We start from the raw sequence: 12,334 nt of genomic DNA, 5'->3' as shown, positions 1-12,334 counted from the left end.
AGCCAAACATTATATACTGTGTGGTTTAAATAAGATAAGTGTATTTCTCACCATCCTGAAAATCCAAGATGAAGGTGCCAGACTTGTGCTTTCACAGGAGGGTCTGTAAACAGAAAACTGCTCAGCAGGGTCTGACACTGAGGATGTCACTAGGAAGGAATAGCCTGAGCTGAGCCACAGAGTTTGTTCTCCTCACAGACTCACACTCTGTTGTCTGCCCAGCACTGGGGCTGTAATCCAAGCCAATCAGCCACCTGGCCAAACACAAATAAGTGTCCTCATGTGTCACAAAAGACAATGGTGATATCATAATCCCCTCTTCAGGAGGCCACAGCACAGAGTAGCCTTGGACAATTTGTGGCCAGGGAGTTACCCAAGAAAGTCCTTCAACTTTGACCCAGAGTATGACTTCACCAATCTCTGTGCTCTGTTGACCCTTCTTTCTCAAACTATAGAGACCGTTGGGCCAGCCATAATGACTTGCCCTGAATCACCTTGCCTCTTCCATTGGAGTCAGAACTGACATGGATTTGGTGTGAGCGCTGGCTCCTAAAAGTGCCTAATCATAGAGTGTTACCAGATGAATGTGAGCTCCAGATAGAAGCAGATCAGGTCTTGTAGTCTCTGATAATGATTTTCAACAAGAAACACTTATCATACCTACCAAGTCTGGGTATTAGTTTCTTGATTATCCTCATCACTTGCTGAGTAGTGTCAAAGGAGTGTTGGTACACAGAGAAGAAAGATACACATTTTTATGGTGCACTGTCAGTTAGAACAAGCAGGATGGGCTCCATGATTCTGCCATCTGAATTCCCTGATATATGCCTATCAACCAGTTGATTTCAGAGGGTTGGATGTAATTCAGTATAGGTTAAGTTGACCAGGAATTAGCTGAGAAAGAAAGGACGGTCCACGTTTTTTGTGTGTGGGCTCAGTAGCTGGCTCAGTGTACATTGTATTTCTACATATTTTACTTGCCAAAAACACTGAATTTCTCTGGGGAAGACACTCTCTGCACCCTTTAGCAGGTGATAAAACAAAGATCTTTAAGTCATGGTAGATTATCTGACTGAACATGGACTACCACTTGCAAAATTTACAGACTCTATGAGTAAAAGGGTAAAAATTGGGAATGTTTCCTCAATTATGAAAATCAGAGTATTAAAGTAACACACATAATGTGTGCAAAGTGTAAAAGATGAAATAGTAAGGAATGCTGTAGGATGCCCTCGTAACATGGAAGATAATGGGAGAGGCACTGCAGATTTGCAGTAAGCCGAGTTTTAGCCTGATTTAGAAGCCAGAACTTCAGGATAGCCCATGCTTGATCTCCGCAATAGACCACTTCAGTTCCAACGGATCTCTGACCAGTCCTGCCTTTCCACTTGAAGGAAATATCTATGCTCACAGGTGAGGAGGCCATCATGGTTAGATTCAGCAACTTCTTTCAATGTGTAATGATTTTTTCCCTTTCAATTCTCTGTAAATGAAATCTGTGAAAGCTCCTTTCCAAAAGCCGTGCTCTCTCTGTAAAATGGTAATATACTCCTTCAGGCAAATATCCACCAACTCACTTATTTATAGCAAGGGCAATACACACATTGGAACCTAAATTTCACTGGCAGTATTTGTTTTGAGAACTCAGAAGCTTTCTCATGCAGCCCAAAGTGTCTAGCGAGCAGGGACATCACAACATTAGAGGACTTGTGGTATTTGATAGGTGTCCTACTGGGATTATCCCTTACATTGTTTAGGTGAAGTTCATACCACAGTTTGACTGTGGAACTTTGAAAAAAATACAATTGAGCTTGTAGTATGTGAACAGCCTTGTGCTTTCCTTAATCCTTGCAGTCTAATAACATTTTTTTCTGATTACAAGCAATCAATAGAATTCCAAGCCACGCAGTTTTCACTTCCCTTCCATGCCTCCCACACCTTGTGCCCTGGCAAACACTGACCTTCTTTCTCTCCCTATGAATTTTACATTGCAGTTCTGTTACCTTAGAGGAGAGACAGCATATGTGGCCTTGGGATGCTACCTTCTTTCCTTTGCCAGTTCCTCAAGATTGTTTCCTGTGGTGCCTAGCATGAGGTCTTCTGTCACTGTTATAACTGTACCTGGCTTCATTTTATACATATACGACCTTCGCTAATTCATTCATCAGTTGACCTGATATTGTGTTTCTCTATTTTTGCCATTATATTCTTTGCAGGCCTGAATTCTGTTTAGGAATTTCTGAGCAACTTTTTTACACACCATTGTGTATATATCAATGGTCAAGAGATATTTTGATTCTCAACATCCTGTACAAATACCAAACTGTTTTCCACAGTAGCCAAATCATTCTATGTATCAAGCAGAGACATATGAGTCTATCATGTCTTCCCCATGGAATTGACAATGCACATGTGATCTTTTCTCTTTGGTTGATCACAGCATTATTGAAGGAGTAGCATATTGTCTCATTGTGCTTTAGATTTTCACTCCCTGACAGAGTGTCCAATTTTTATAGCAACATGTTATAGACTATGTAGCTTCAATAAGAGAAGTGTATTTCTCACCGTCCTGAGAGTCCAAGATGAAGGTGCCAGAACATTTCTTTCTCAGGAGACTCTGACAACAATCAACTGAAAATCAAGGTCTGATGCTGAGGGCTTCAGAAGAAAGGAACAGCCAAACAGAGCCACAGATTTTGTCTCCTCACAGACTCAACCTCCCTTGTCTGCCCTTCACTGGAGCTGTAAACCATGCCCAGCAGTTGCCTGGACAATCAGATATCAGTTTCCTCATGTGTCACAAAAGTACAACTGTGACATCATCATCCCCTCTCCAGGAGACCGCAACCACCGAGATGCATTGGACCATTTACTGACCAGAGACTTATCCCAAAAAATCCTTCCACTTTGAGCCCTGAGTATCATTTCAACATTCTCTGTGCTCCACAGAGCCTTCTTTCTGATAGTACAGAGGCTCTTGAGCCCAGACATAATGACTTGCAAGAAATCACCTTTCCACTTAAAAGAGGAGGCAGAACTGACCTGCAGTTGTTCTGAGTGCTGGCTTTACAACGTGCCACATAAAAGAGTATTACCAGATGAATGTGAGCTCCAGATAGAAGAACATCAGGTGTTCTAGACTCTGATGGTGATTTCCTACAAGAACCACTTATCAAGCCTAGCAAGATTGGGCATCAGCTCTTTGATTGTCCTCATCATTTGCTGAGTAGTGTCAAGGGAGTGTTAGAACACAGAGAGGAAGGATACACATTTGTATGGTGCTCTGTCTGTCTGACAGACATGATGGGCTCCCTAGATCGGATGTCTGAATTCACTGATAAGTGCCTATAAACTTGCTCATTTCAGAGGGTTGCACGTAATTCAGTAGAGGTCAGTTTCTCCAGGAATTACCTAAGAAAGAAATGAAGGTCCACTTTCTTTGTATTTGGGTTCAGTTGCTGGCTCAGTATATACTGTAGTTCTCTATGTCCTACTTGTCAAAGACAGAGAAATTTCCCAGGAAGACACTCTCTGCCACCCCTTAGCAGGTGACTTAACAAAGAACTGGAAGTCATGATAGATTACTGACCACACATTGAGTCCCACATTCAAAATATGCAGAATCTAAGAGTAAAAGCATGAAAATTGGGAATCTTTACTCAATTATAAAGATCAGAGTATTATAGTAACACACAGCATGCACAAAATGTAAAAGATAAAACATATAGCCATGTCATAGGAGGCCCTCAGTAACATGGAATAGAATGGGTGGAGCACAGCAGTTCTGCCGCAAACCAAGTTTTAGCCCTATTTAGAATCCAAGTCCTTCAGGATAGCCCAGGCTTGAACCGCACAAGAGATCACAGCCGTTCCCTATCTCTCGGACCAATCCTTCCCTTCAGCTTTAAGGAAATGTGTATGCTAAGAAGTGAAGAGGACCATAACCTTTTTGTTTCAGAGATTTCTATCCATGTGTAATGATTTTCTCCCTTTCAATTCACAGTGAATTAAATCTGTGAAAACTCCTTTACAAAATCAGTGCTCTCTCTGTAAAACGGTAATGAACTCTATCAGACAAATATCCACCACCACACTTATTTCTAGCAAGGGCACTGTGACGGGCCAGCCGCCACGAGTCGATGGGTTCCCGAATGGGGGAGTGGGAATGAATAAAAGACACTCTCACATATGATGGCGATCGCGGACTTCAGTGATCCTGAAGACACTAAGTTTATTTTACTGCTCCCATGTAAGCAGTTTGAGCATGTGCAAGTATGTATTAACATAACAAATGTAAATTCTTTAACTTTCACTTAGAGGATACAACATTCACCAAAACTCTCACAAGTAATTATCTTATCAATTGCCCTGATAGGCATCAGCCTTCTGTGTCTGGGAATGGGCGACTCCCATCAAATTCCTCAGCAGCTTACAAGCTCAAGCTCCCCTCAGGTGCAGGCAGAGACAATTGCCTCAGGGGGAGGAAACAGCTATCATAAACTGAGCCATTCTGCAAAGCTCAGAGTTTCCTGTAACCATGGCTCCCCACAGGCACTTCTCCCATTGGGACCTAAATTTCACTGGCAATGTTTGATTTTAGAACTGAGGAGTTTTCTCATGTAGACCAAAGGGTCTAGGAAGCAGGTCCATTACAACATTAGAGGACTTGTGCTTTAGGAGAAGTTCCCTACTGGGAATAACTCTTACAATGTTTTGCTAAAATTCACACTAACCGTTGGCCATTGGAACCTTTAAAAAATACAACTCAGTTTTTTATATGCCAGCAGCATTGGGCTTTCTTCACTACTTGCTGTCTACTACAATTTTTCTGATTAAAAGCAATCAATAGAAAACCAAGCCATGCAACTTTCATCCCATGCATGCAGCCCCACAACTTGTGTCATGGCAAACACTCACCTGCCTTCAATCCCTATGAATTTGATATTGTCGTTCTGTTATCTTAATGAAGAGACAGCATATGTGGTTTTGTATCCTAGGTTCTATCTCTTGCCAATTTGTCAATATACTTTATTGCGGTCGCCAGCATCATGACTTCTCCTTTATGACTGTATCTCATTTTATTTTATACATATAACATGTTGGTTAATGCATTTATCAGTTAACCAGAAAATGTCTTTCTACATATTTGCCATTATCTAAAGTGCATTCTGATTCTATTTAGTAGTTTCCTGGCATCCGTTTTAAACTCTATTGAGTATCTATCAATGGTCATGTGACATTGTCATTCTTAAAATACGGCACAAATATGGAACTGTTTTCTTGTTAGTTATATCATCCTATGTATCCCGAGAGACATGTGAGAATTCCAATTCTTCCATATCACATTGTCAATGCACATGCGATCTTTTCTCTTTGGTTGATCACAGCATTCTTAGAAGGAGTAGCATTTTGTCTCATTGTGTTTTCAATTTCCCCTCCCTGACTCATAGTGTCCGATTTTCATAGCAAAATATTATCGACTGTGTGGCCTCAATAACAGAAGTGTATCTGTCATGGTCTTGAAAGTCCAAGATGAACGTGCCAGAACGTTGTTTCTCAGGAGAGTATGTCAGCAGTAAACTTCTCAGCAGTGTCGGAAGCTGAGGGCATCAGGAGGAAGATACAGCCTGAGCAGAGCCACATAATTCACTATCCTCAAAGACACACTCTCTCTTATCTGCCGAGCATTGGAGCTGTAATCTGTGACCACCGGCCACCTGGTCAATTGCATATCAGTATCCTCATGTGACCCAAAAAGATAACTGTGACTTCATCATCCCCGCTCCAGGATGCCACACCCACAGAGTTGTTTTGTACTGCACAGAGACTTATCAAGGACAGTCCTTCCACTTTGAGCCTTGAGTGTGACCACCATTCTCTGTGCTCCATAGAGCCTTTTTTCTCTTACTACAGAGGCCCTTGGGTGCAGCCATAATAACTAGACCAAGAGGAGGAAGAACTAACATGCAGTTGGTGTGAGTGCTGGCTCCAAAAAGTGCATCATCAAAGAGTGTTACCGGATGACTGTGTTCTAGTGAGAAGCAGATAGGGTCTTCTAGTCTCTGATGGTGATGTTCAAAAAGAATCACTTATTAACCCTAGCAAGTCGTGTTATCAGGTTCTTGATTGTCCTCATCATTTGCTGAGTAATGTCAAGGGAGTGTTGGTGCACTGAGAGTAAGGATACACATTTGTATGGTGCTCTGTCAGTTCTGACAGGCAGGATGGGCTCCATGGGTCTGTCATCTGAATTCTCTGATACATGCCTATGAACCAGCTGATTTCAGTGGGTTGGATGTAATTCAGTAGAGGTCAGGTTCACCAGGACTTTACCAGGAAAGGAAGGAAGGTCCACCTATGGTTGTGGTCTCAGTAGTTGGTTCAGTATATACTGTAGTACTCTATATTATGCTTGTCAAAGACAATGAATTTCTCTGGTGGAAGACACTCTGTGACACTCTTTAGCAGTAGGCATAACAAAGAATTAGAAGTCACGATAGATTCTCTATCTACACATGGAGTCCCACATGCAAAATGTACAGACTCCATGAGTAAAAGTGTGAAAATGGGAATGTTTCCTCAATTATGATGACTAGAATATTAAGGTAACACAGAAAACATGCCCAAAATGTAAAAGATGAAACAGAAAGTCTTGCCTTCAGAGGCGCTCAGTAACAGGGAAGAGAATGGGAGAGGCTCAGCAGATCTCCAGCATTCCAAGTTTTAGCCTGATTTAGACTCCAGGTCATTCATGATAGCCCATGCTTGATCAGGCAAGAGACCACAGCTGTTTCCCCAGCTATCTGACCAATCCTTCTGTTCCAATTGATGGAAATATTTATACTCACATGAGAGGAGCTCCATCATGTTTTGTTTCAGAGACTTACTTCAATGTGTAATGATTATCTCCCTTTTCATTCAATGTGAATGAAATCTGTGAAAACATCTTTACAAAATCAGTGCCCTCTGTGAAATGGTAATCTAGTCCATCACTCAAATATTCACCACCTACCTTAATTCTACCAAGGGCACTTCTCCCAATTAGATCTATATTTCACTGGCAGTGTTTGTTTTTAGAACTGGGGTGTTATCTCATGTAGCCCAAAGGGTGTAGGAGACAGGGCCATCACAGTATTAGAGGACTTGTGGTGCTTGATAGATGCCTGAGATTATACCTTATATTGTTTTGGTAAAATTCACCACCAGGTTGCCATGGTAACCTTGGAAAAATACAATTCAATTTTGTAATATTACAACGGCACTGTCTTTTCCTCAATTTTTGCTGTCTAATACCATGTTTCTGATTATAAGCCGTCAATAAAAGCCAAAATCATTCAATGTCCACTTCCCATCTACACAGCTCCATACCATGTGCCATGGCAAACACTGACATGCCTTCTTTCCCTATGAATTTGACATTGGTGGTCTGTTTTCTTAGTGGAGAGGCAGCATATGTGGCCTTGAGATGCTAGTATCTTTCTTGACAATTACTAAATCTACTTTCTAGCAGTGGCCAGCATCAGGACTTCTATCACTTTTATGACTCTTTCTTGTTTCATTTTATACATATACCACCTTTGATGATACATTCATCAGTTGATGTGATATTGTGTTTCTACATTTTTACCAAAATCTACAGTGCATTTCTGAATTCTGTTTTGGAGTTTATGGGCATCCTTTTTAAACACTACTCTGTACATGTCAATGATCACATGATATTTTCATACTCAACATACTGGACAAATAGCAAACTGTTTTCCATGGTAACTATATCATTCTATGTATCCAGCAGAGTCATGTGAGTGTTCATTCTTCTACATCGCATTGTCCATGCACGTCATCTTTTCTCTTTTGTTGATCACAGCATTCTTGAAGGAGTACATATTGTCTCACTGTGCTTTCGATTTTCCCTCCATGACTTATAAAGTGTTAGATGTTCATAGTAAAATGTTATAGACTGTTTCGCATCAATAAGATAAGTGTATTTCTCACCATCCTGAAAGTCCATGATGAATGTGCCATAAATTTGCTTTCTCATGATGCTCTGTCAACAGGAAACTGCTCAGCACTGTCTGACGCTGAGGGGGTCCGGAGGAAGCTATAGCCCGAGCAGAGGCACAGATGTCACTCTCCTCACAGACTCACACTCTGCTGTCTGCCCAGCAATGCAGCTGTAATCTGTGCCCAGCGGTGCCTGGCCAATCACATATCAGTGTCCTCTTGTGTCACAAAGAGAAAACTGTGATATCATCATCCCCTCTCAAGGAGGCCACAGCCCCATAGGTTCATTGGAACTTTTGCTCCCAGAGAGTTATCCAGGACAGTCCTTCAATTTTGAGCCCTGAGTGTGAGTTTACCATTCTCTATGCTCCATAAAGCCATCTTTCTCATACTACAGAAGCCCTTCTGCCAGCCATAATGACTTGCCTGGAGTCACCTTGCCACTTCAAAGATGAGCAAGAACTGCCAAGAAATTGGTCTGAGCAATGCTTCCAAAAAGTGCCCCATGAGAGGGTTGTGGGATGAATATGAGCTCCAGATAGAAGCAGATCAGGTCTTCTAGTCTCTGATTGTGATTTTCAACAAGAACCACTTGTCATACCTAGCTAGTCAGTGCATCAGATTTTGATTGTCATCATCATTTGCTATTTAGTGTTAAGGGAATGTTGGTACACAGAGAAGAAGGATACATATTTGTATGGTATCCTGTCAGTTCTGACTGGCAAGATGGACTCCATGGGTATGCCGTTTGAACCAATACATGTATATAAACTGGCTGATTTCAGAGGGTTGGATATAATTCCCTAGTGGTCAGGTTCACCATGAATTACCTAAAAGAAAGGAAGGTCCACTTTCTATGTTTGTGGGCTCAGTAGCTTGCTCAGGATATACTGTATTTCTCCATATTCTACTTGAGAAAGACTCTCAGTTTCTCTGGAGGTAGACACTCTCTGCCACCCCTTAGAAGTGACGTAAGAAAGAATTGGAAGTCACGGTATACTCTGATCACACATGAAGTCCCACATGCAAAATGTACAGACTTTCTGAGTAAAGTGTGAAAATTGGGAATGTTTCCACAATTATGAAAATTAGAGTATTAAATAACACACACAACATGTACAAAATATAAAATATGAAACAGATAGGCATGCTGTAGGAGGCCCTCAGTAACATGGATGAGAATGGGAGAAGCACAGCAGATACGCAGCAATCTGAGCTTTACCTTGACTTAGACTCTAGGTCCTTAAGGATAGCCCATGTTATAATCCTGCAGGAGACCACAGCTGTTGCAGAGCCTCTCTGACCAATCCTTCCTTTCCACTTGAAGAAAATATCCATGCTCATAGATGAGGAGGTCCATCAGGATTTGTTTCAGATAATTCTTTTAATGGTTAATGATTCTCTCCCTTTCAATTCACAGTGAATTAAATCTGTGAAAACTCCTTTCCAAAATCTGTGCTCTCTCTGTAAAACGGTAATATACTCCATCAGGCGTATATCAACCACCACACATATTTCTAGCAAGGGTACGTCTCCCATTGGGACCTATATTTCACTGCCAGTGTTTAGAGGACTTGTGGTTTAGGAGAGGTGCCCTATTGATAATATCTCTTACATTATTTTGGTAAAATTTACACCTCAAGTTTACCATTAGAATCTTTGCAAAATACAATTCAGTTTTATAATATGACAACAGCAATGTGCTTTCCTTAATCCTTGCTGTGTAATACCATTTTTCTGATTACAAGCAATCCATAAAAACCCAAGCCATACAACTTTCACTTCCCATCCTCTTGTCCCCACAACTTGTGCCCTGGCGAACACTGAACCGCCTTCTTTACCCTACAATTGGTCATTGTCGTTCTGTTATCTTAATTGACAGACAGATTATGTGTTCTTGTGATGCTAGCTTCCTTCTCTTGCCAATTTCTAAAGATATTTTCTTGCTGTGGCCAGTATCAGGACTTATGTCATCTTTATCACTGTATCTTGTTTGACTTTTATACATATACCGCCTTCGTGAATGCTTTCATCAGTTGACCGAATATTGTATTTCTATATTTTGCCATTATCTACAGTGAGGTTTTAAATTCTGTTTAGGAGTTTCTGGGCATCAATTTAAACACTATTGTGTGCTTATCCATGGTCACATGATATTTTCATTCTCAACATACTGGACAAATAGCAAAGTGTTTCCACGGTGGCTATATCATTCTATGTATCCACCAAAGGTATGTGAGTATTCCAGTCCTTCCACATCAAATTGTCAAGGAACATGAGATCTTTTCACTTTGGTTGATCACAGCATTCTTGCAGGAGTACCATATTGTCTCATTTTAGTTTCAATTTTCCCTCCCTGACCAATAAAGTGTCCGATTGCATTGCAAAATGTTATAGACTGTGTGGCTTCAATAATAGAAGTGTATTTCTCACCATCCTGAAAGTCCAAGATGAAGGTGCCAGAACATTGCTTTCTCAGGAGGGTGTGTCAACAGGAAACTGGTCACCAGGGTCTGACGCTGAGAGTGTCACAAGGAAGAAACTGTCCGGGCAAAGCCACAGTTGTTGCTCTCCTCACAGATTCTAACTCTGTTGTCTCTCCAGCACTGGTGCTTAATCCATGCCCAGCAACCACCTAGCAAATCACATAGCAGTATCCCCATATGTTACAAAAAGACAACTGTGACATCATCATCCCCTCTCCAGGAAGCGGCAGCCACAGAGGTGTCTTGGACTATTTGCTGCCCAGAGACTTATCCAAGACTGTCCTTCCACTTTGAGCCCTGAGTGTGACTTCATCATTCTCTGTGCTTTGTAGAGCCATCTTCTCATACTACGGAGGCCCTTGGGACCAGCCAAAATGACTTTCCTGGATTCACCTTGCCACTTCAAAGAAGAGCAAGAACTGACATGCAGTTTGTGTAAGCGCTGCTTCCAAAAAGTTCTCTGTCAAAGAGTGGTGCTGGATGAATGTTAGCTCCAGATAGCAGAAGCTTGGCTCTTCTAATCTCTGATGGTGATTTTCAACCAGAACCACTTATCATACCTAGCAAGTTTGGGCATCAGGTTCTTTATAGACCTCATCATGTGGTGAGTAGTGTCAGTACATGGAGAAGCAGGATACACTTTTGTATGGTGCTCTGTCATTTCAAACAGGCAGAATGGGCTTCATGAGTCTGCCAACTGAATTCCAAATATGTATCTATCAACCGGCTGATTTCAGAGGGTTGGATGTAATTCAGTAGAGGTCAGGTTCACCAGAAGTTACCTAAGAAAGAAAGAAAAGTCCACTTACTTTGGGTGTGGATTGAGTAGCAGGCTCAGTATATACCTAATTTCTCCATATTCTACTTGTAAAAGACACTGAATTTCTCTGGGAAAGACACTCTCTGCCACTCCGTAGCAGGTGATGTAACAAAGATTTAGAAGACATGATAGATTATCTGACCTCACTTGGAGTGCAACATGAAAATGTACAGAGTCTATGAGTAAAAGGGTGAAAATTAGGACTGTTTCCTTAATTATGAACATCAGAGTATTAAAGTAACACACACAACCTGCACAAAATGTAAAAGGTGAAACACATAGACATGCCATAGTAACATGTAAGAGAAAGGGAAAGGCACAGCAGATGCACAGCAATCCGAGTGTTAGACTGATTAAGACTCCAGGTTCCTCAAGATAGCCCAGGCTTGAACCAGCAAGAGAGCACAGCTGTTGCCCCGGGTCTCTGAGAAATGTGTCCTTTCCACTCGAAGGAAATCTGTATGCTCACAGGTTAGGAGGACTATCACATTTTATTTCAGAGAATTCTTTCAATGGGTAATGATTCTCTCTTTTTCAATTGAGTGTGAATGAAATTGTTAAAACTCATTTCCAAAGTCCGCTCCCTCTCTGTAAATTGATAATCTACTCCATCAGGCAAATATCCATAACCAGACTTTTTTCTAGAAAGGGCACTTCTACCATTTGAACCTAAATTTCACTGGCAATGTTTGTGTTTAGAACTGAGGAGCTTTCTCATGTAGTCCAAAGGGTCTGGCAGGCAAGGTCATCACAACATTAGAGGAATTGTGGTTTAATAGAGGTGCCCTAGTGGGAATATCCCATACAGTGTTTTGTTAAAATTCACGCCACCAGTTTGCCTTTGGAACATTTAAAAAATGCAATTCACTTTTATAATATGCCAACAACATGTGCTTTACTCAATGCTTGCTGTCTAATACCATTTTTCTGATTACAGGAAACATATACCATGAAACTTTCACATCCCATCCACTCTGCCCCAAACATTTCTCCCTGGCAAACACTGACCTGCTTTCTTTCCCTATGA

The sequence above is a fragment of the Rhinolophus sinicus genome, unplaced genomic scaffold (assembly GCF_057876585.1).
Source record: "Rhinolophus sinicus isolate RSI-liver-muscle unplaced genomic scaffold, RSI-T2T HiC_scaffold_22, whole genome shotgun sequence".
Lineage (NCBI taxonomy): Eukaryota > Metazoa > Chordata > Mammalia > Chiroptera > Rhinolophidae > Rhinolophus > Rhinolophus sinicus.
This window is presented reverse-complemented; position numbering follows the sequence as displayed.